Source organism: Drosophila novamexicana, unplaced genomic scaffold (assembly GCF_003285875.2).
Source record: "Drosophila novamexicana strain 15010-1031.04,08,12 unplaced genomic scaffold, DnovRS2.1 tig00000462-arrow-pilon, whole genome shotgun sequence".
Taxonomy (NCBI): domain Eukaryota; kingdom Metazoa; phylum Arthropoda; class Insecta; order Diptera; family Drosophilidae; genus Drosophila; species Drosophila novamexicana.
Window position 1 is genome coordinate 5092848 of NW_020824806.1, and position 21851 is coordinate 5114698.

Below are 21851 nucleotides of genomic sequence, written 5' to 3' on the forward strand. Positions count from 1 at the left end.
ATTAGACACGACACGTGGCAAAGTCCAGAGAGAACGAAAGAGAGATAGAGAGAGGGAAATGAGAGAGAGAGAGAGAGAGAGAGAGGGGGGGGGGGGGGGGGGCTGGCACAACAAGAAAAGCCCGCCTAGACATTTATTATTAGTTTCGTGTGACAGCTTCTAAGGCTTTAGGCCAATTCGCAAAAGCGAATTCCTTTCGGGCAACATGTGTGAACGGCATGTGACTTGGGGCGTTAACTAAAATATATATATATATATATATATATATATATATATATATATATAAATTACGTTCTAAACTAAAACTGGAGCTTAAAGAACCAAAGACAACAACAAAAGCAACTGGCCGTCCGTCCGTTTGTCTGTTTGTCTTTTCTTGTTCTGAGTTGTTGGCTGCGTGTTTTGCGCAGAATAAAAAGACCTTGCTTTCGATTTTCAAAAACGCACACACACACACTCGGTCGACAGTCACACTCAGTCGCACACACAACAAGAAAACGTTTAAATTGCTATTTTATGCATCTGAAATCTGACTATGGAATACCAACAAACCGAAAACGCAAATAAAAATTAATATTAAAGAAAAAAAATAATAATAATAAAAATAAAAAAAAAAATAAATAAGCAGCAGCCAGAACAACAACTTTTGATAGATACAAAGCAAAGTCATTTAAAAATTGTATCAATGATTTTTTCTTATTTTTTTTTTTTTTGCCTGCGCCTTGCTGCCGACGCCCTGCCACGCCCACAGCTCAGCCAGCAGCGAGACCCAAGTCCAAGCCCAAGTCAAGCCAAAAAGTGCAACAACAACAACAACAACAAGAGCGACGTCTCGATAACGCTTCACTGCGCTGACAGCGACGCTGACGTTGACGTCGACGTCGACGTCGGCAGCCAGCGTCAGCATCGACAGCAAGCGCTGCCGTCGCCGTCGTCGTTGTTTGTAGAACTTGTTGGCCAAAATGTTTTAGTTTAAATACCCTGTATTAGCTAAAACGTGCTGTTAACTAGCGCTGGGCGCAGCTTCAGCTTGTACATTTACTATCGATAACTATCGATAGTTTCGCTATTTGCCCCTGTTATCGAAAAAACAATTCAAAGCGGTTTGCTTAATATCGCTATCATTAAGCTCAAGCTTGAAAATGATCAGCTTCAGCTTCTGTTATAAATAGGCTATATTTATCGATAGCTGCAATGTTTGGCATTGCCTTTGTTATCGAGTGGCAAGCAATGACTATTCGATAATAATCGCTTTATTGTCAGTTTAAAAGGCAAACAATAATTGTAGAAGTTATTGGCCAAATGTTTTAGCTATAACAATCGATAATTAGCTATGGCTTTACTGTTATCGGAGGGGATACATAACTAAAATCTGCTCGATAAATATCGATATCATTAGCAGTTCGATAACGTTAAGAATTGCTGCATAAAAGAAGATTGAAGATACGTCTGCATTCTACAACTAAATCGAGGAAAATGTGATTCGATAGTTATCGATAATTTTTACAATTACAGGGTATTTCCCTAGCTAAAACGTAATTTCTTCTCTGTATTAAGAGTAAAATTGTAGACAACACCAAAAATTACCAATATAATTATGGGCAGCATACTTCAATTTAAAGTTGACAAATAAAAAAACAGGGTATCAGCTCGCCGAGCACTTTAAAGTGCTCAAAAAACTTCATTTTCGAATTTCTAGTAAAAAGTGCGGCTTCAAAACCATTCAAAATTTCAGTTAAAAGTGCACACATATGCTTTACAGGGTATCTGCCAGTCGAGCTGTGTTTGTGTGTGTGTGCGTGTGTGTGTGTGTGTGTAGTTGTTTGCCTTTAACTTGTCGACTTGGCTGAGTGGTTGTGGTCGATTGGTTTGCTGCCTGGGCTTCGTGTTGCTCTTGGTTTGCCCTGTTCGGCCTATGCCAGGTTAAAATAAAAACAAGAGACACCTTTCAAGACTGGTTTAGTTATTGACTGCACACACACACACACACACACATACAGAGCAGCGATGTGTGTGTGTGTGTGTGTGTGTGTGTGTGTGTCTTTGGCTGGCTTCTTGTTACAGCTCATTTGCTGCAAGACTTCTAAAAGCCACCAACTAAATGCAACAACTAATTCTGGACTGTGTGTGTGTGTGTGTGTGCTTAGTTGGGTGTTGGCTGCCAGCTGTTGTTGTGCTTGTTGTTGTTGTTGTTGTTATGGCTGCAATTGCCAACAAGTTAGAAGAATGTCGTTTATTGTTGACTGAATGCAAAGTGAATTGCTGAAATGCCTCAAGTGGCCCAGCGAGCTGGCCAAAAGGGAGTGTATCTAGTCTGTGTTTGTGTGTGTGTGTGTGTGTATATGCCCAGCAGCTGAGGAAGATGTGCCGAGGATTAGGCCAAGAATTCACTAGACTCAGGCAAAGGCAGCAGCAGCAGCAGCTGCTCGAGTCTTTGTTTTGTTCGCAGGCTTTTGGCCTTATGTAAGACACGTTAATTACATTGGCTTTATGCAAGAATTTCAATTGCAAAAAGTGAAAGTCAACTGCAACAACAACAACAACAACAACAGCAACAGCAACACATTACGTATACGCAACGTTGCGCTGTCGTGAATTATTGCCTGCGGGCCGAGCGGGGGGTAGATTGTTGCTTTTGGCCAGGTTTCGCAAAAGATGCGCGCATCCTGATTTCCAGACACGTTGCCAGAAACAAATTTACGAGCAACAAGAACGAAAGGCCAAGAAACGTGCAACAACAACAACAACAAGAAGAAGAAGAAGAAGAAGAACGACCTTAATTCTGTGGCAGCCACACATCGTCAAGAAACGACTCCAAGGGCAGCGACAATGCTGCCTGCACTCGACTCATAAGCATACATAAAGGCACATATATCGTGTATATATATATATATATATATATATATATATATATATATATATATATATATGCAATTGTGGCTACACTTGAAGAAATTAAGTACCTAAAAGTAAGTGCCCTAGATAGGATTATATGTTAAGGATGTGTTCAGGATTAAAGACGGTTGCCTTATAAATGCCATTGATATATTCTGCTTAGATATTAATTACATTATTCTATTTCTTTAGATATGCCTAATTTGGAACTACGTGTCAAATTGAGCTAGAGGGTGTGGAAAATTTCGACCTATGTCTATATAGGATATTCGAGGATATTTCGTTTGGAAGTTTCAACTCGTTGGGAATTACAAGCGTAAAGAAAAAAAAAACAAAGCAAAGCGAGCAAAATAGAGATACTGCACACTTTATCAGCTAATCAGCGTGGAATGTGAATTAATTGTAATTTAATTACAATTTAATTGTAATTTAATTACAATTTAATTAAAATTTTAATTGGACTGCAGCTAAAGTTAATAGAACTTTTTGGCAAGTGTAGCTCTTGTGTGTTGGCATCCATGGCAAACGCTCACTTTGCAGGCGCATTAGAATGGAACTGGTTGCAGCTGCTGCATCAGTTGCAGTTGCAGTTGCTGCAGTTGTTGCAGTTGTTGCAGTTGTTGCAGTTGCTGCTGCTGCAGCATTTGGCATCGTCTGAATTGTGTCCTAACACTTGGCGCAACGCCTCCGTGGCATGCAGCCTCCGTTAGGCGGCGTTAACGAGCTCGTGTTGTGGCTGCCACAACAACGCACAAGAATTGCCATGAACCAATTTGATAATACACACACACACACACACACACACACACACACACACACACACACGCACGCACGCACACGCACAACAATAATTTGCTGAGGCTCAACAACGCAAAATGTTGTACATGTATTTTATATAAAATTGAAAGTTGCCGTCAACGTTTTGTGGCGCATTTGAAAACCTGGCGAAGCGTGAACACAGCTCAGAAAAAAAAAACGGTATATTATGCCATATAAGAGACCCAAAAAGCTAGGCGCTTGGCCCGCGCGCCCCGCCGACCCACAAGCATATGACCGTGAAATTAATGTCCTGTCGCGTGGCTGGCGTCAAAGTGCTTAACTGAAGACACCCACCCCCCCCCCCCCCCCCCCACCCACCAAAAGAAAAAGGAGCAAAAAAAAAAAAGACAAGAAAATAAAAGCTAAAGTTGAGCGGCGCACGACTAGTAGATACCCTATTAACAAGTCTTACTGCCTATCTGAAGTGAAGCAAAGATAAGTTTTTGCATGCCATATAAATTATTTATAAAATAGAACAACTTTTCAATCAACAATTAATGCGATTTTACGTACATTTTATTCACGTATCATTTAATGAACATTTTCTAGTTCTACCTCCTCTAATCTTCGAGTTCCTACGGATAGTTTGGCCCCCTCTAATCTCCGAGTTCCTACGGGTAGTTTGACATATTTGCTTGCTTTAACTTACTAACATATCATTTTTATAGAATTGACATACCAAATTTCCCAGCTCTACTAGCTCTTCTACTAAATTTGATTTACGTATCATTTAAAGAGTTCATACACCAAATATTTCAGCAATAGCTCTTCTAATCTTTGAGTTCCTCTAGATAGTTTGGCCTATTTGATTAACTTACATATCATTTATAGACTTCACATATCAATCTACAAGTTTCCACAGAACATAATTCTCCAAATACCCTTGAGACTGTCTCCAGATTCGTATTCACAATTTCTAGAAGTTCCCAGGGTATTTCTATAAACACAAATATCAAATGTGAGCCAAAAAAAAAAAAAAAAAAAAAAAAGAAAATCACGGCAACAATTTCCTGTCTTCATTTTGTGTGGGCGCGTGCAAAACTGTTCGCAATATTGTTGATAAGCATTTAATGTTTATCAGCATGAAGCACACACATCCAAGAGTCTGGCACAACAAACACACACACACACACACACACACACACACACACATACACACACACAGACACACACTTGACTTAACTTGATTGAGGGTCCACCTTATTGCCAGTCTATTTACAAAATTGGCTTCTAAAAATAGCAAACGCTTGCGTCGAGCTCGCCTGCATTCGCGTACATTTTCATGGCGAGGGCAAAAAAAGGGGAAAAGCGAATAACGAAAATATATGTATATATATATATATATATATATATATATATATATGTGAAAAGTATGCCAAAGGAAAGCGAACACGTTCAACGAATTGTGCAATACGCTTGCGTGTGCAAGGAGAAAGAAAAAGAAACAAAAAGAAAGGTTGCTGGTTCGAACCCTTAACTTAAATTAAGCTATAGCAATTCCTATCATATTATTGTATGCTAATAAACTAATTTAAACAATATTAAGAATAATATTAGTTTGCAAATAAAGTTAAATTAAAATTTGCGGGTTCGAACCCGTAAATTTAGTTAAGACAATTCCAGCTTTAGCATATAAGCCCACTATAATTTGTAATACTAATAAAACCACATAATATTAACACTCAAATGAACTCAATTTAAATTTTTGCAGGTTCAAACCCTTAACTTTAGCTAATACATATAATCCCACCTTTAACACATTAACTCTTATAATAATATTCTTCAAGATTTTATCTCAATTGAAGCCAATTAAAATTGTCTCTTGGATTTCACATATTTCATTCAAACAATAATCATAAATTATGTTATGTAATTATGGTTAACAGTCAAATTTAAATGCCATAATTAGACGCACAATCTGAAAAGCTGTTTGGTCTTTTTCTTGCTTTTCCAGCTAATATATTCAAATGGCTTACATTGTAAAAAAACAGGGAGATATTACATACATTTGCATAATTGATTTGCATATTGTATAGCAAAGCTATCAACAAATTCCCAAATCTCTAGACTAATTTAATGCACAGCTAGTTAAATAAACCTGATTTCCAGTAATATAATATATACTGGTTCCCAAAGGTCGCACAGACAAAAAATACAAAAAAAAAAAAAACAGACAACTTTGGGGCTTAATTAAAGCTTACATTGGTTAAAAGAGTAACATTAGTTCCATTCACGTTTACTCTGGTTCACTTTTTGGAGGTTAATGAACTAGATATGGAACTAGCTAAAAGGCATACAATATTTATAAGAGAACTGGATCGAAAAGCATAGATCTAGTTCCAGAGAAAGTTCAGTTTTGATACGGATCAATACGATGTGGAATCAGTAAATGAACTGATATATGAATCAGGTTCCGAGTTCCGAGTCATTCATGCGTTTGGAGTGATCCGATAAGGAACCAGATAATGAAGCGGAATAATAATTGAAAAACTAGTCTATTTATTTATAGGATGCAGCATCTCTCTGTAAGTAGACTTGCAAATCCAGTCTGTTTGGACATGGAACCAACAAGCATGCGAAGTAGTCTCAACAACAACACACACACACACACACACACACACAAAGCAGGGTCTGAGTCCCCAATGGAGCAGCTTAAGACGGAGAGCTCTCAACGACAGATCCCTGAGGCTGACGTTGATGACGCCAGTCCGCCAGCTGGGAAAGCTTCAATGATGCTTGCTCTAATGAAAAATCGATAAACCGGCAACGCGGCAACAGCTCCGCCTCCGGCTCCGGCTCCGGCTCCAGCTCCTGCTCCACTCTGATGGCTCTGGGCAGCCGACAGGCGCCCACGCCCAACCATGCCGGCTGGCGGAACCCAGCTGGAATCACACTTGTGGTTAAGTCAATCGACGAGCGGGAGAGAAGGTGGCGACCAGCAAATTGGATCATTTGGAGAGTGAGCTGCATACATGCGGCATGTGGCATGGGGCATGCGGCGTCGACTGGCGCCGGCTCAGTCAAGGGGCGTGGCGCCCACATGGCGACATCGTGGGCGCGCGCATGACCAGCCGCACCACCGGAAACATGGCATTCAATTAAGCGCAATTTAAGCAAAAACTAGCAAAAGTTATGCAATGTGTGCAATGTGGGCGGCAGTGGGCGGCAGGGGGCAGCAGGTAAGGGGTAGCGGGGGCAGTGGCAGGTTCACAATTGGCCATATGCATAGCAGTTGCCATGACTAAAAGGTTATCTGGACGCTATCTAATCGCAGAGGGCAAACGCAATAAACGTTAAGGATTAGAAATAAGCGATTACCGCTTACCTACATTATGGAGCCTGCAGTTAGCGTGTGTGCGTGTGTACGTGTGTGTGTGTGTGTGTGTGTGTGTGTGTGTGTGTGTGTGTGTGTGTGTGTGTGTGTGTGTGTGTGTGGGTGGTTGGGTGGTTGGTTGGTTGACGCCCACGCAAAATCTGGCACAGTGAAAAGTTACGCATGCTGACGTCATTGTGAATGAGTCGCGAAGCTTCCAATAAGCCGCAAACTGCGTCATTCATTCATTCGCACCGAAAATATATAAAAAAAACACACACACACAGAGACACACACATACATACTCTAACTGTACACACAATTGTCGTAGGTTTGTTTGGTGCGCTAGGGTGGAACCGAAAGCGCGCCTGCTGTACGCTTGCCTGCATTTCATTCATAAAAATTTCGCAAGAGCGAGACGGGAAGAGTGTGAGAGAGCGAGCGAGCGGTGAGTTGGGCTTTTTCACGCGCAGCGCCATGCGCTTTGCAAATGCCGAGTCCTTTGTTGACCTCTGCCAATGCGCAAGGCTTGAGTGCGACTGCAGCAGCAATAGCCGCAATTGAGTGAAAGCTTAGCACCAAGAACTGCGCAGTAAAAGCGCTCAGAGAATGGGCTGGAGTGCGAGAGAGCGTTATGGTGTAAATGTAATGAGAGCGTAAGTGTGTGTGTTTGTGTGTGTGTGCTGCAATGTCAAAGCCAAAAAGCAGATTCAGTCGACCTTTAAGGCAACTATTTCGACGCCAGTTGTGGTCAGTTCTGGGTTGGGCTGCCACAGGAGCAGCGCAGCAGCAGCTGCATCAGCAACTGCATCAACAACAGACACGAAATCCAATCAAACCATATTGTTGCATGGCAATCACCGCATAAACCGTTCAATTTTATGAGCCGAACCCACCAACCCAAGTCGAACCACAGCGTCAGCGTCAGCGTCGGCGTCGGCGTCAGCAATTGAGCTGCGGCTGTTATCGAGAGTTGACAAAGAGTCTCACCACATCAGCAGCAGCAGCAGCAGCAGCAGTGGAAGCGGGCGGAGCGCGGGTGGTGGGAGGAGGGCAGCAAGCAGCTCGCATTTGATTTCAAGGTTGACTCGAAATGTCAAAATTGCAGATGCGACGCCAAATGCGAATCAAGTTTGCACCTTGGTCGAAAAACGAGACGAAACGTTTTGAAAATCACAACGAAACGAAACGAAAACGAAACGAAACAAGTTCCCAAAGAGCATTAGAATAACACACACACACACACACACACAGCCAAAGTCACATACGAAACAGCAATTGATAATGATAATATGATCATCATGATCGAGATGATGATGATGATGATGATGATGCGCAGCAATCGGTTATCTGGCTGGCATTCCAAACCTTTCCGATACTTGGGAAAGAGACGACAAACCGACAAACCCGTATTAAAATTTATTGTGTAATGACTGCAATGACTACCAACAACAACAATAAAAGCAACAACAATTGCGACAATATATGAGGCAAGAATGTCTAAAGGGCAAAAAAAAAAAGAGATATGAACAACTTGCACATACCCTAGTTCGGCAAATAGCCTTGCAGCTTAAAATGGCAAATTTTTTCAATTTGCAATCGACCCCAATACAATATTAAGAGGTATCTGTTAGGATATGTTCCAAAAGCACATTTACAGCTAAAGCTCTATCCTTTAATTTAATGAACATGTTAAATGACGAGCCTTTTCATTTGAGTACAGCTTCTTTCGCACTCCCACATCGCGCATAGTCCACACACAAACGACAGCCTACAGGGTATCATGAGACAAGTATGCGACGGTGGTGACGGCTGCGGCTGCTCAATGCAATAAGCAAATCATTTGCAAACCAAAAAAAAAAAACACACACACACACACAAAGCAAATACAAAATGCAAACGCAAATACGATACACAGACTAGACAAACAATATACCGTTGCTTTCAAAGCAGCAGCAGAACAGCTTGCGAATATGACTTTCAAAAAAAAAAAACAAGAAAATGACAAAAACGAACAGTCGAAATAAAAGCTAAAACAATAACAAGCGCATTTGAGAGGAGCTTAAACGTATTGGAAGCCTATGCTTGGAAGTTTAATGGAAGCGACTGCACTTTCCCAACTTGTATGCGTGCGTGCGGTTGTGCGTTTGTATGCGTGTGTACGTTTGTGTGCGTGCGTACGTTTGTGTGCATGCGAGCATGTACCTGCAGGGCTAGATTGCGTTTAATTTTATGCCCAGGGCTGATACAGTTAAGCTGATGCAAAAATCTGTGCTGGCTGCACACGACGCAAGTGGGGGGCTGCGGTGGGCGGTGTAGTTTAGGGGTAGGGTAGTAGGAGTTGCCCATGCGCTGCGCTCGTGGTCCACAAAAGCAATTCGAATGGCATAAAATGCAGCTCAGTGTGCCAGTCAGTCAGTCAGTCAGTCAGTCAATGCGCGCGCGTGTGTGTGTGTGCAGCAACTGAGTGCGTGAGTGAGAGAGAGAGCGAGACAAAGAGAGAGAGGGAGCTGAACTAGTCGTCAGTCAGCTTTGCTTGTGGTTCGTTCTATGCTGCACTCGTAGCTGCGGCTGCTGCGGCTGCTGTATCGAAAAAGTGAATGTCCACCAAAAGTCCTTGAAACCTGAAACCGATCTTTCCAGTTTACAAGCTGAGTGCAATCGCCGCTGCCGCTGCCGCTGCAGCCGCCCGCTGCTGCAACTTGGCAGACAACGAACTCAAAACTTTGACTCGCCAAGATGCTGTTGCGGCTGCTGCGGCTGCTGTTGCTGGCCCAGACCAATCCAAATTCAACTCAAAACCAATCCAATCGAATTCAATTTAAGACTACTGTAATCCTTCAGCCAGCACCTGAACAAATTACAAGTGCTGCACTGCGAGAAATTGGTCGAGTTAGAAATGCCAAAAACAAAAAATTAAGCTTGAATTCTCAGTTGGTTTCATATTTTTATATAGTACACATATCATAATTAAGAAACTCAATAGTAACTCAATAATAGTATTAATTTAAATATAGTATTAATTAAATACTATTATTACAAAGTGCATAATCCTTATTATTTAGGAAAATAACTCTTTAAATATAAGAACATTTTAAGATGTGCTCAAAAATTGGATTATAAATTCTTGGAACTGGGAACTTTTTGTTATTGGATATCTAGACAATATATTTTAAGGCTCCAGAAATGGAAATAGTATTAAAATAAAGGGGCAATAAAAATATAATATTTGAGTAGGTTCCTCAATAGAATGGAATATAAGAGACAAAAACAATATAACCTATTTTAAATTTGTCTTTTTTTGACTAATTTTAAGTCGCATTACAAACTTTAATTTAGCTGAACTAATGTCAATTTTTCTAGTTCCATGTTCAAAAAAAGTTGATATTATGATAAAGTTTAGTCCTAATTTTGCGCAGTGCATTCGCAGCTACCTGTCAAGAATTTGGGTTGCTTTTGGGTGCGGTTCAAGTTGGAAGCACATAAATTATATAAGAATAATACGCGAACAATACAATAATAATAAAAAATAGAGATTACAAATGCGAACTGCTCCAAGATCCTTTGCAACCGGATCTAAGGGCGGGAGCACAGATCATGTGCAAAGATGAAATCAAATCAAATCGCAGACACCTCGCCCTGCCTCTACCTCTCCCTCTCTCCCTCTCTCTCTGTCTTTTGGCCAAAATTCAAGCGTAATGCGATTACAAAACACACAAAAAAAAAAACAAAGCGAAACAATTAACCGAACGAGTCTGGGGCCTAAACGTAAAAATTTGTATCTGTATCTGTGCGCAAGCTAACGAGCGTTCCAGATAAATCAAAGCTCCGTTGTATCTTTTTCTTTTTGTATATTTTTTTTGTATCTTTTCCTTTTTGTATCTTTTTTGACCAAAAACTGAAACCGAAAGCTGGGGCGCAGCCACCTGCATTGGATTGACATTGAAGCTGTTTGGTTATTGGATTGTTTTCTTGTTGTTGTTGGTTTTACTTTACTTTATTTTGATTTAACTTTTTTAAAGTTTGTTTTTAAGACCAAACCTACAAGTGTCTTGCTATGGCTGTGTCTGTGTGTCTGCCTTTCATTTCTTGCAATTGGCATTTTAATTTGCGCACTTCACCGAGCTAAGCCCGAGCTGCATACCTGTCTATCTCCATCTATCTGTGCAGGCAAATTTAATCAGCTTATGGGTAAATGGTACGATTAATAATTATAATTTCAATAAATTTCAAATTTGTAATCAATTATAAATAAAACTAAAAGCACACTCAAGCGTAATGCTAATTCAGATCAAGGGAATTCAGTTAAATAATGCACAACACAAAAATGCATTTCAAGCCTTAAGTAATTATGTTAATTATAGATAAGATATTCAGAAAGTCTTCTAGAAACATTATATAGAGGGCATATATGAAATATAACTGAGCTAGGCGAGAGTTGTAGATTTGCCTGTAGTATTTTAAAAGCCTAAGCGAAGCTTTTTCGTGCTCTCAATACGAAAACTTGTTCTTAATCGAGCTTTAAGTAAAGATTAAAGACACTAGAAAAGCTTCTACAAAGCTTAAGATTAAGCATAAGCTGGTAAAAGCTATGATAAGTGAACCCACCCTTAAAGTTAATCCAGCTTTAAGTAAAGATGAAAGATTTAAGAAAAGCTTTGCGGAAGCTTAATTAAGCTAAGGCACAAGCTGATAAAAGCTCCAACACTTGCGCTTAGTCAAGCTTTAATGTATTTTAAAAGCTATGATACACACACACTTTCGCTTAATCGAGCTTCTAGCCAACATTAGAGTTACTTAAAAAAGCTTCAGCAAAGCTTAATTAAGCTCAACCGGAAACTAATGAAAGTGCCGATTAATGCACTTCCATTCGCTCAAGCTGTTAAGCTCTCACTTTCAAAGCACTTCAGATTAAATTAGAGATTAAATTTATCTTTTTTCTGTACCGGCAAAAGTTTAGAAAGTGAGACTCAGCTTTAATTGTAAACCAATTAAACATTTTAGTATTTAGTATAAAACTATATCATTTAATATAAGATAAATCTATTCTCTAAATAAATTTGTTTAGACAAATAAATTCTCCTAAATAGAGCCTCTTTTAAGTGTAGCTCAACGCTTGATTTTCATGTATTTTGTGTGTGTTTACCTTTCGAAAAAAAAATATATATATAATATAAAAGCCAATTAGAAGCCTGAAATGCCAAAAACCCAGGCACTTAACTTGGAAATACCCATCATAAAATAAACCTTAATTACTTGAGACACAACAAAAACATGACATGAAACAATTTGGTATAAGCTCTCGCTCCCTCTTCCATTCCCTCTCTCTCTCTCTCTCTCTCTCGCTCTCTCTCTAGGCCGCACACTCGAGTGGTCTTTCGGTGCTGTTGTAACCCTAGCCCAAATAACTCTATAAAACTTTTATGAAACTATGTATTAATATGCCATAAATTTTGTATTTGGTTAGGCAAAGAAAGACGCCGCCAAATGCCGCTGGGCAAAGCATGGAAAATATAAACAGATACATAAAGATATATATATATCTAGAGATATATACATGTGTAGAGTAGATAAATATACACCTTCAACTGCTGACTAAAGTGCTCAAGATCGTTGGAGGAGACGCTGACAAGTTCCGAGAAATGACCCAACGGTTCGCAAATAAACAAATTAAAGTGTGTTTAATATAAGTCGAATGTTGAATACTCTTTAGTATGACTAGCTTATTTGCAGGAGCTTAAATCTGATCAGGTAGTTGGCCAGATATAGCTTATATGCCTTGAAGCTTAGATATATGTATATAGAGCTTTTAGAGGCCTTGAAGCCAAGCATTATTTCTATTAAGCTATGTAAATATATCAAGCTATATATCTCTTTATTCGTATGTTAAAATATTATTAACTTATGAGTAAGATGGGATATTTGATATATCATCGATCGTTCTATATATTATATGGTACATAGATTGATATTTCATCGATCGATCCACATCAGAATCATAAGAGACAGCATATCATATTTATAAGACAGCATATATTATCTCTCAATTATCCTGAGGGGCTATAGAATATATATTTATATGTAGTGGTCGATCTTCTATATTCTTTTAGTTTAATATCTAATTACAATGATTTGGTTACTTATAAAGTCAAAAAGATCATAAGACCTTCAGAAGTTCAAACCCGACACTCATTCTTCTCTCTGGTAAGCTTCTGTTACCAATCCTTCTGTTAAATAACAGACCTCTAACATCTGATCGGCTGTAACAGGCTCTCATCTATATCTCTGGCTGTCAGAGTTGCCAGCCCTACATATATATTATATAATCTCTATGAGTTTGGAAATGTCTGCGCCTCGCAACGTTACACATAGCATGACGTAGCAAATAATGCCCTCTGCTAGGGTATACGGCAAATACAGCTGACAGTTATTGCAGCATAACACATGTATATACCTTTAGATATATATATGTATGTATATGTATATATAAGACAGTGCATGTGTGTGTGTAGAACGACCTTGCCGAAGGCAGTCTTCCGAACTCTTCCAACTCTTGTATTTTATGTTCAGCTGTTTTTCAACGCTTCATGGCAAAAAAAAAAAAACAGTCACAATAAAAGAATTAGCGGCGCTTAATGCGCAAGCGTAACTGAAAAATCGGTTAAAAAAAAATTGAAGAAAAAAAAAACACATTTTTTTGTAGTTATATTATTGTTGTTGCTGTTGTTGGGGTTTCACGCATACTTATGGAGGTTTAACAATGAAAGAGACACAATAGCGGAACAAGGCAAATGATTTGGAGTAAATGCGCCATTCATAAGTGGATGCCGCAACTAGAAGCAGCTATGGATGCCAATAAACAGCTAAAGATACATGCAAACAATCTTATAGATACAGATACACACAGCTAGTACAATAGTCAGATACTTTTGTGCGATGCTCGTAACACAAAATCACAAAAAAAAAAAACGATATTCAACATCCGCATTCTACGTGGCGCTCCAAAAACCAAACAAAACAGCGAGAAGAAAAAAAACCAAGAAATAAATAAAACTTTTGATTAATAGTTTTGCTGAAGTTTTATTTCAATGTTAATTGAAGTTGGGAGCGTAGCACGTGACCCCTTCCCCCAGAGGGTTTAACAGCGAGAGAGTGTGAGGGGGGGAGGGGGGGAGATGACTCAGTTAGCTAGAATTGCCCTGACGTCTTAACTGAACAATACTTGAAGCCAGAACGTCGAGCAATTATAATTGCAGCGCACTTATAAAACGATTCGTTGAAATTGAGTTTCAGTATTGGAATTGATAATTATAAGAAACAGAAAAACAACAAAGTCTAAATACAAATCTAAGCTGACAACTCGACATGTGTAGCTGTCAGCTGAAAACTGCTGTTATATAGAGGCTATAGCCAACAGGTCTTGAAGCGTACTCATCAAAAAATAAAGAAACAAAATGACGTTAAACAATTAACAGCCTCAAGTCAACGTTAGTCGTTTTGCGGTGTAGTGCTTATCAAATAACTGAGCAAATAATAATTGCTTTATACGTGTGTCTGTGTGTGTGCGTACGTGGTGTATTTGTGAGCTGTGCTAGTATTGGTGAGCTTTTGCCTTAAGCATGCACATGGCCGTGAGCTTTCGCTGCACTCTATATACGTGTGCTGCGTGCATGAGTGAAAGCTCTGACGACTTTCAGCTAGCAGCTTGAAAACAAAGAGAAGATCATGTTAATTGAACCTTTATGTAAAATACTAGAATGTGGCCAGTTTCAGATATTTGAGGGTACAAATTTCACATGAATTTTGACTCAAAATTATGTTGTCAGATTTAAATGCACAATTGATCTAGAGGCTAAACCATCAACAAAAAGACAACCCTTATGGAAATCGATTGAGTTTTGACCGAAATATGGGGTTGGGAAATTTCGACCTATGTCTATATGCGATATTTGAGAGTACCATATTGACATGAATTTGGACCAAAAATTATGTTGTCAGATTTAGATGCACAATTGATCTAGAGGCCAAACCATGAACAAAAACACAAACCTTATGAAAATCGGTTGAGATTTGACCGACTTATGGGGTTAGGAAATTTCGACCTATGTCTATATGCGATATTTGAGGGTACCATATTTACATGAATTTGGACCAAAAATTATGTTGTCAGATTTAAATGCACAATTGATCTAGAGGCCAAACCATGAACAATAACACAAACCTTATGAAAATCGGTTGAGATTTGACCGAGTTATGGGGTTAGAAAATTTCGACCTATGTCTATATGCGAATTTGAGAGTACCATATTTACATGAATTTCGACCAAAAATTATGTTGTCAGATTTAAATGCACAATTGATCTAGAGGCCAAACCATGAACAAAAACACAAACCTTATGAAAATCGGTTGAGATTTGACCGACTTATGGGGTTAGGAAATTTCGACCTATGTCTATATGCGATATTTGAGGGTACCATATTTACATGAATTTGGACCAAAAATTATGTTGTCAGATTTAAATGCACAATTGATCTAGAGGCTAAACCATCAACAAAAAGACAACCCTTATGGAAATCGATTGAGTTTTGACCGAAATATGGGGTTGGGAAATTTCGACCTATGTCTATATGCGATATTTGAGAGTACCATATTTACATGAATTTCGACCAAAAATTATGTTGTCAGATTTAAATGCAGAATTGATCTAGAGGCCAAACCATGAACAAAAACACAAACCTTATGAAAATCGGTTGAGATTTGACCGAGTTATGGGGTTAGGAAATTTCGACCTATGTCTATATAGGATATTTGAGGGTACCATATTGACATGAATTTGGACCAAAAATTATGTTGTCAGATTTAGATGCACAATTGATCTAGAGGCCAAACCATGAACAAAAACACAAACCTTATGAAAATCGGTTGAGATTTGACCGAGTTATGGGGTTAGAAAATTTCGACCTATGTCTATATGCGATATTTGAGGGTACCATATTTACATGAATTTGGACCAAAAATTATGTTGTCAGATTTAAATGCACAATTGATCTAGAGGCCAAACCATGAACAAAAACACAAACCTTATGAAAATCGGTTGAGATTTGACCGAGTTATGGGGTTAGAAAATTTCGACCTATGTCTATATGCGATATTTGAGGGTACCATATTTACATGAATTTGGACCAAAAATTATGTTGTCAGATTTAAATGCACAATTGATCTAGAGGCCAAACCATGAACAATAATACAAACCTTATGAAAATCGGTTGAGATTTGACCGAGTTATGGGGTTAGGAAATTTCGACCTATGTCTATATAGGATATTTGAGGGTACCATATTGACATGAATTTGGACCAAAAATTATGTTGTCAGATTTAGATGCACAATTGATCTAGAGGCCAAACCATGAACAAAAACACAAACCTTATGAAAATCGGTTGAGATTTGACCGAGTTATGGGGTTAGGAAATTTCGACCTATGTCTATATAGGATATTTGAGGGTACCATATTGACATGAATTTGGACCAAAAATGATGTTGTCAGATTTAGATGCACAATTGATCTAGAGGCCAAACCATGAACAAAAACACAAACCTTATGAAAATCGGTTGAGATTTGACCGACTTATGGGGTTAGGAAATTTCGACCTATGTCTATATGCGATATTTGAGGGTACCATATTTACATGAATTTGGACCAAAAATTATGTTGTCAGATTTAAATGCACAATTGATCTAGAGGCCAAACCATGAACAATAACACAAACCTTATGAAAATCGGTTGAGATTTGACCGAGTTATGGGGTTAGAAAATTTCGACCTATGTCTATATGCGATATTTGAGGGTACCATATTTACATGAATTTGGACCAAAAATTATGTTGTCAGATTTAAATGCACAATTGATCTAGAGGCCAAACCATGAACAAAAACACAAACCTTATGAAAATCGGTTGAGATTTGACCGAGTTATGGGGTTAGAAAATTTCGACCTATGTCTATATGCGATATTTGAGGGTACCATATTTACATGAATTTGGACCAAAAATTATGTTGTCAGATTTAAATGCACAATTGATCTAGAGGCCAAACCATGAACAATAATACAAACCTTATGAAAATCGGTTGAGATTTGACCGAGTTATGGGGTTAGGAAATTTCGACCTATGTCTATATGCGATATTTGAGGGTACCATATTTACATGAATTTGGACCAAAAATTATGTTGTCAGATTTAGATGCAGAATTGATCTAGAGGCCAAACCATGAACAAAAACACAAACCTTATGAAAATCGGTTGAGTTTTGACCGAGTTATGGGGTTAGGAAATTTCGACCTATGTCTATATGCGAATTTGAGAGTACCATATTTACATGAATTTCGACCAAAAATTATGTTGTCAGATTTAAATGCACAATTGATCTAGAGGCCAAACCATGAACAATAACACAAACCTTATGAAAATCGGTTGAGATTTGACCGAGTTATGGGGTTAGGAAATTTCGACCTATGTCTATATGCGATATTTGAGGGTACCATATTTACATGAATTTGGACCAAAAATTATGTTGTCAGATTTAAATGCACAATTGATCTAGAGGCCAAACCATGAACAAAAACACAAACCTTATGAAAATCGGTTGAGATTTGACCGAGTTATGGGGTTAGAAAATTTCGACCTATGTCTATATGCGATATTTGAGGGTACCATATTTACATGAATTTGGACCAAAAATTATGTTGTCAGATTTAAATGCACAATTGATCTAGAGGCCAAACCATGAACAATAACACAAACCTTATGAAAATCGGTTGAGTTTTGACCGAAATATGGGGTTGGGAAATTTCGACCTATGTCTATATGCGATATTTGAGAGTACCATATTTACATGGATTTCGACCAAAAATTATGTTGTCAGATTTAAATGCAGAATTGATCTAGAGGCTAAACCATCAACAAAAAGACAACCCTTATGGAAATCGGTTGAGTTTTGACCGAAATATGGGGTTGGGAAATTTCGACCTATGTCTATATGCGATATTTGAGAGTACCATATTTACATGGATTTCGACCAAAAATTATGTTGTCAGATTTAAATGCAGAATTGATCTAGAGGCTAAACCATCAACAAAAAGACAACCCTTATGGAAATCGGTTGAGTTTTGACCGAAATATGGGGTTGGGAAATTTCGACCTATGTCTATATGCGATATTTGAGAGTACCATATTTACATGGATTTCGACCAAAAATTATGTTGTCAGATTTAAATGCAGAATTGATCTAGAGGCCAAACCATGAACAAAAACACAAACCTTATGAAAATCGGTTGAGATTTGACCGAGTTATGGGGTTAGGAAATTTCGACCTATGTCTATATGCGAATTTGAGAGTACCATATTTACATGAATTTGGACCAAAAATTATGTTGTCAGATTTAAATGCACAATTGATCTAGAGGCCAAACCATGAACAAAAACACAAACCTTATGAAAATCGGTTGAGATTTGACCGAGTTATGGGGTTAGGAAATTTCGACCTGTCTATATAGGATATTTGAGGGTACCATATTTACATGAATTTGGAATAAAAATTATGTTGTCAGATTTAGATGCACAATTGATCTAGAGGCCAAACCATGAACAAAAACACAAACCTTATGAAAATCGGTTGAGATTTGACCGACTTATGGGGTTAGAAAATTTCGACCTATGTCTATATGCGATATTTGAGGGTACCATATTGACATGAATTTGGACCAAAAATTATGTTGTCAGATTTAGATGCACAATTGATCTAGAGGCCAAACCATGAACAAAAACACAAACCTTATGAAAATCGGTTGAGATTTGACCGAGTTATGGGGTTAGGAAATTTCGACCTATGTCTATATGCGAATTTGAGAGTACCATATTTACATGAATTTGGACCAAAAATTATGTTGTCAGATTTAAATGCACAATTGATCTAGAGGCCAAACCATGAACAAAAACACAAACCTTATGAAAATCGGTTGAGATTTGACCGAGTTATGGGGTTAGGAAATTTCGACCTGTCTATATAGGATATTTGAGGGTACCATATTTACATGAATTTGGAATAAAAATTATGTTGTCAGATTTAGATGCACAATTGATCTAGAGGCCAAACCATGAACAAAAACACAAACCTTATGAAAATCGGTTGAGATTTGACCGACTTATGGGGTTAGAAAATTTCGACCTATGTCTATATGCGATATTTGAGGGTACCATATTTACATGAATTTGGACCAAAAATTATGTTGTCAGATTTAAATGCACAATTGATCTAGAGGCCAAACCATGAACAATAACACAAACCTTATGAAAATCGGTTGAGATTTGACCGAGTTATGGGGTTAGGAAATTTCGACCTATGTCTATATGCGATATTTGAGGGTACCATATTTACATGAATTTGGACCAAAAATTATGTTGTCAGATTTAAATGCACAATTGATCTAGAGGCCAAACCATGAACAAAAACACAAACCTTATGAAAATCGGTTGAGATTTGACCGAGTTATGGGGTTAGAAAATTTCGACCTATGTCTATATGCGATATTTGAGGGTACCATATTTACATGAATTTGGACCAAAAATTATGTTGTCAGATTTAGATGCAGAATTGATCTAGAGGCCAAACCATGAAGAAAAACACAAACCTTATGAAAATCGGTTGAGATTTGACCGAGTTATGGGGTTAGGAAATTTCGACCTGTCTATATAGGATATTTGAGGGTACCATATTTACATGAATTTGGAATAAAAATTATGTTGTCAGATTTAGATGCACAATTGATCTAGAGGCCAAACCATGAACAAAAACACAAACCTTATGAAAATCGGTTGAGATTTGACCGAGTTATGGGGTTAGGAAATTTCGACCTATGTCTATATAGGATATTTGAGGGTACCATATTGACATGAATTTGGACCAAAAATTATGTTGTCAGATTTAGATGCACAATTGATCTAGAGGCCAAACCATGAACAAAAACACAAACCTTATGAAAATCGGTTGAGATTTGACCGACTTATGGGGTTAGGAAATTTCGACCTATGTCTATATGCGATATTTGAGAGTACCATATTTACATGAATTTGGACCAAAAATTATGTTGTCAGATTTAAATGCACAATTGATCTAGAGGCCAAACCATGAACAAAAACACAAACCTTATGAAAATCGGTTGAGATTTGACCGAGTTATGGGGTTAGAAAATTTCGACCTATGTCAATATGCGATATTTGAGGGTACCATATTTACATGAATTTGGACCAAAAATTATGTTGTCAGATTTAAATGCACAATTGATCTAGAGGCCAAACCATGAACAATAATACAAACCTTATGAAAATCGGTTGAGATTTGACCGAGTTATGGGGTGGGTAATATTGATCTATGTCTATATAGGATATTTGAGGGCATAGCTCTTATAGCTACTCCTAGAATTTACGGAATAGCTTGTGCGTTGTCCTGACTAATTGGTTTTATATATAGAGCTATTGTTAAGCTCATTATTTTTCCAGCATGACCTGTTTTATAGACGGTTGGACAGGCTAGTCAAAAGTTAAGCTGGCCAACTGTAGTCTGTACGGTCTGGCCCAGTTCGTGGCGTAAACAATAATAATAAAATATAATTGGGGCCTTGTCATAATCGTTTTCAAATTGGCTTCAATTAATTTTAAATATAGTGTGTTTACGAATTGGGTGCTTGTTTTTTGTTTCTCCTCCATTTTAATTCTGCAAGTCAGAGTTTTGGCTGAAAACAAGCTAAAAATAATATAATAATAACTTGGACAATACAGCAAAATAAGCCCACATACGTATTATTATTGTTGAAATATTCGATTTAACCTTATGAGTTTTTGGCATATTTTTTTTTCCCCTTTTTTTGTTTTTGATTGTTTATAGAAGGAAGACATAAACAAAAATAGAAACCAAGAGCTGGAAATTTCATAATTAGCGGAAGTAACTTGTTTTCACACACAAACAAACGTAAAATAGGCAAAAATATGCGACATATTTTTAACTATTCATTTTGTCTGTTTTTTTTTTTTTTTTTTTGGTTTGGTTTTTTGACAACAGATAAAAGCGAACTTTATCAGGTGACTATTTGTCGCAATTTGGCAGCACTTTTGGCATCTATTTTAGACGCAACATTTCTCGGAAATTCGGTTAACAAATTACACTTGCCAGATTCCAATGCGGCAAGGCAACGGCGCTATCTCTGCTTGGAATACCACAAGAACAACAAAAAAAAGAAGAGGAAAATACTTTACAATTAGTTGGACAACAACAACTAGAGTCCAACTGTCAGCACTTGGGGAACTGATAAGCCCCTGCACTGATAAGCTGGCGGCCGCAAAGCCGCAGCCACAGCCGGAGCCGGAGGCAAAAAAAAAAGCTAAAAGTCAAACTTATTTAGAGTGAAGTGCAACCAAAAGAAAGGGAGAAGCCCTTGAGACTGCAGCGACAAGCTGCGCTGAAATTCACAAATGCCAAAGTCAATTAACACGAACCGGACTTGGCTGAAGGCGAAACGGCTTTTATTCGAGCTGGCAATTATATTAGCTGAAAACTGAAACTCAACTGTGAATTATTTGTAGAGCTTTAATACAAATCTAAGCTAAGGTTCCACTGTAAGCTGTTCGTGGAGCTTTAATATAAATTAGCTTAAAGCTAAAGCTCAAGAAAAGCTTTAATCTATACGTTAGTGTGCCTATTGCGACACTAGCTTAAAGCTTAAGCTAAAGCTTTAATTTGTTTACAAAGCTTTAATCTAAAGCTTAACTCTAAG

At 38.0% G+C, this 21851-nt stretch overlaps 1 protein-coding gene across 1 annotated transcript in view; it reads right to left on the bottom strand.

The window, feature by feature from the left end:
• LOC115760577 (terminal nucleotidyltransferase 5C) overlaps positions 1–21851 on the bottom strand; it is a 69892-nt gene that overhangs the window by 36546 nt on the left and 11495 nt on the right. The gene's annotated exons all lie outside the window — the stretch shown is intronic.